Source organism: Perognathus longimembris, chromosome 6 (genome assembly GCF_023159225.1).
Source record: "Perognathus longimembris pacificus isolate PPM17 chromosome 6, ASM2315922v1, whole genome shotgun sequence".
NCBI classification, from domain to species: domain Eukaryota; kingdom Metazoa; phylum Chordata; class Mammalia; order Rodentia; family Heteromyidae; genus Perognathus; species Perognathus longimembris.
The window spans coordinates 39819306-39823802 of NC_063166.1; positions in this window are offsets into that span (position 1 = coordinate 39819306).

The window sequence follows — 4497 nt, forward strand, 5'->3', positions numbered from 1 at the left end:
CAAAAGCAATACTTACAAAACCATTTGGTGTAAACCAACTGTACAACTCATGGCGGGGGGGAGGGAAATGGGGTGGGGGAAGGAAATTAGGGAGCAGGTAACAAGTTGAACAAGAAATGCACTCACTGCCTTATATATGAAACCGTAACCCCTCTGTATTTCACTTTGACAACAAAGGAAAAAATAATTTAAAAATAGTAAAAAGTTATTTAAAATTTAAAAAAAGGTAATGATAACCCCTTTAGAGTTAGAGGGTTAGCGTTTGATTACAGGTCTTATACTCACAGTTCTTAGCTGTGAATACACATTAGCTTCGTGGGTGCAGGAGCTAGCTGAAACATTCACATTTCCATGGACTTGGGGAACACAGAAATCAAATGTCTATATGAAACACATGATTCCTACTGTGATATGGTTAATATAATTATCTCTGACCCAATAATCTAGTTACATGTATGAAGCTATGGTAGGCTCAACTGTTAGTTTTCAATAGAGCAAAATCTCATCCCATTTACACTCTGGACAGCTGACTCTTGCTCTTGGTTCGAGGAAAGGAACTGGAGCTGGCCAGTGTCAGCATAGCAGATCTCCTGCCAAGAAATTAGGTTGGTAGAGCCACATAACAAAGTTATATCCCCATAGGAAAAATGATCTAGAATTTTGCAGGACTTATTGGGGAACAGGAGCAAAAACTAAGCACAGCCATCTTTGAAATTACATGGGAAGAACTCTTGGAGAATGAATTACACACATAGAAAAGTAGAACCTAAGAAATGAGAGAGAAGAAGGGCAGGAAGAATTGAGATTGATTGGTGTTGAATTTGAGATTGACTTCATATGGCATTGTTGATTGAGGGTCCAGCTATGGCTATCACCAGCCTCTGCAGTTATGATTCCACAAGCCAACACATTCACTTTGCTTGTCAGTTTCTGTGGGAATTTTGATATGAGCATTTTTTTCCCTTTGATGCAAAGAAAGAAAACCTGTTGAGTGATCCTCTTCTCATATTTCTTTAGGTCTTTTCACTCTTTTCCCCCTCTCCCCAGTTATGTTTTTATTGTTAAGATAATGTACCAAGGGGTTACAGTTACATACTTAAGGTAGTGAGTACATTTCTTGTCATACTTGTTACCCTCTGCCTCATTTTTTCTCCCATCTTCCCTTCCCCCAACTCTTCCTTTCCCCCCACTTTCATCATTTTTTTTAACTTTCCCAATGATGGACATTGTCATTCTAGTCTACAATGCTCTATGAATATTAACAATAACAATAACCATTTCTTCCAGGTTGGGTGATACGTACATTTCTTTCCCTTTGCTTAGTGTAATCGGTTCCCTCTTTTTCTCTCATTTCTTCCCTCCCCCCACTGTCCTTGTGTTGCTTAGTTTGCATTCATCAATGTCCATTGCAACTGTTGGGCCCCCTCTACTGTATTTTTTTTCACATACTTTCCACTCATGCTGTGCCTCCTCCCTCAGATGTATACTATATGTGAAGTAAAGAATACAGGGTCCTCTAAATACTATATGACTAATTAAGAAGAGGTCCTTTGTTTCCTTATCTCTGGAGTTCTTTTCAGTTTGTGTATTACTTTAGGTACATATGAAGCCATCCTGACTGTGGTAAGGTGGTATCTCAGGGTTGTTTTTATTTACATTTCCTTTACTGCCAGGGATGCTGAACATTTTCTCATGTTTCTTTTTTTATTTCTTCTTATTTGAACTCTGTCTTTAGCTCCCTTACCCATTTAGTGATTGGTTTATTAGGTTTTGGAGGGATTAGTTTCTTGAGCTCTCTGTATATGATGGATATTAGGGCTTTGTCTGATGCATTGCTGGTAAATATCTTTTCCCAATTGGTTAACTGTCTTTCTAATTTAGTAGATATGTCTTTAGCTGTGCAGACACTTCTTATTTTAATGTAGTCCCATTTGTCAAGTCTCTTTCCAACCTGCTCTGCCCCTGCAACTTTGCTCAGAAAGTTCCTGCCTGTGCCTATAAGTTCTAATGCCTCTTTTACTCTCTCCTGCAGTAAATTCAGAGTTTCAGGTCAGATGTTGAGGTCTTTAATCCGTTTTGAGTTGATGTTAGTGCATGGTGACAGGCTGAGATCTACTCTGAGTATTCTGCATGTGGCTGCCCAGTTTTCCCAGCACCAATAGTTGAAAAGAATATTATTTCATTGCATGACTTTGGCTCCTTTGTCCCATATCAGCTGACTGTAAGCATGTGGTTTTATTTCTGGGTCTTTTACCATAGTCCATTGATCTTCAGGTCTGTTTTTATGTCAGTACCAGGCTGTTTTTGTTATGACGGCTCTGTAATAGAGCTTGAAATTTGGTATTGAGATACCTCCCGCACTGTTTCTTTTGCCTAGAGTTTCTTTGGCTATTATAGGTCTTTTGTTGTTCCCCATGAATTTTTGGATTGTTTTCTCTATTTCAGTAAAGAATGGCATTGGGATTTTGACAGATATTGTGCTGAATTTGTATATCATCTTTGGCAGTATGGCTATTTTCACAATATTGATTCTGCCTAGCCATGAGCATGGAAGGTCTTTCCATTTCCTGGTGGCCTCTTTGATTTCTGTCTTTAGATTTTTTTTTATAGTCTTTGTTAAATAGATCTCTTACATCTTTGGTTAATTCCTAGATATTTCACTTTTTAGCTATTGTGAATAGTGTTGTTTTCATGATTTCCTTTTCTGTACATTATTGGTGTACAGAAAGACTACTGATTTTTGTGGATTGACTTTATATCCTGCTCCTTTGCCAAAATGTTTTGTTACTTCTAGGAGTTTGGGAATAGAGTTTTTTGGGTCCTTCAGGTATAAGATCTGCAAATAGGAATAGTGTAATTTATTCTTTCCCTATGTGGATCCCTTTAATGCTTTTAGTGTCCTTTTCTTGCCTTATTGCTCTCTCTTAGGATTCCAGAAATACATTGAATACGAGTGAAGAATATGGGAGTCCTTGTCTGGATCTTAGGGAAATGTTTTTAGTTTTTCCCCATTTTGTATGATATTAGCTGTTGGTCTGTCATATATGGCTTTTATTGTTTTAAAAAATGTTCCTTCTGTTCCTATTTTCTGCAGAGCTTTTACCATGAATGCATATTGTATTTTGTCAAAGGCCTTTTGGGCATGACTGAGATAACAATGTGATTTTTTACCTTGACCTGTTAATAGGGTGAATTTCATTTACAGCTTTATGTATGATAAACCAGCCTTGCATCTGTAGAATGAAGCCTACATGGTCATAATGTATGATTTTTAGAATTTGTTTTTGGATTCTGGTGGCTAATATTTTATTGAAGAGCTTTGCATCTGTGTTCATAAGGGAGGTTAGTCTGTAATTCTTTCTTTGTTGGATCCTTGCCTGGTTTGGGGATGAGTATGATATTAGCTTCATAGAATGAGTTTTGGATGTCTCCCTCTGCTTCTATTTCACAGAAGAGCTTGAGGAGTATTGCTATTAGCTCCTCTTTAAAAGTTTTATGGAATTCTGTGGCCAATCCATCTGGGCCTGGGCTTTTCCTTATTGGAAGACTTTTATTGCTTCCTCTATCTCATTGTATGTTATTGGTTTATGTAATTGCTTTATACCTTCTTGGTTCAATTTTGGCAGTTTATATTTCTCTAGAAATTCATCCATTTCTGTTAACTTTTCCTTCTTTATTGAGTATAGGTTTTACATATAGTCCTTTATGATTGGTTGTCCTGGATGTTTGTTGTAACCTTTCCTGTTGAATTTTTGATCTTACAAATTTGAGTCTCTTCTTTTTTTGTTAGTCTTGCAAGAGGTCTGTCGGTTTTGTTACTTTTCTCAAAAAATAGCTCTTCAGTTTTTTTAGTTTCTATCTCATTAATTTCTGCCCTGATCTTTGTGATCTCCATCTAGTAGCTTTAGATTTATTTTTTTCTTGCTTTTCTAGAAGTTTTAATTGTATCATAAGGTTGTTTACCTGAGCTGCTTCAGCTTTCTTTCTTTTTGTTTTTGCCAGTTCTGGGGCTTGAACTCAGGGCCTGAGCACTGTCCCTGGCTTCTTTTTTCTCAAGGTTAGCACTCTACATCTTAAGCCACACTGCCAACTCTGGCCTTTTTCTATATATGTGGTGCTGAGTAATCGAGCCCAGGGCTTCATGTCTATGAGGCAAGTACTCTACCACTAGGCCATATTCCCAGCCCCCTGCTTCAGCTTTCTTGATGTATGAGTTAAGGGCAATGCACTTGCACTCAGACTGCTTTTGCTTTGTCCCAGAGGTTCCTTTGTGAAGTATTTTCATTTCCATTGAATTGTAGGAACTCATTAATTTCTTCTGTGATCCAGGTGTTATTCAGCTGCTCAGCCTCTGTATTTGAGTAATTTCTGAAGTATCCTTTTTTTGTTAAGGATTACTTTGACTCCACTGTGGTCAGATAGAATGCAAGGGATAATGTCAATCTTCTTGTATTTGCTAAGGTTCTTTGTGTGAACTATGATGTGATGTATTTTGGG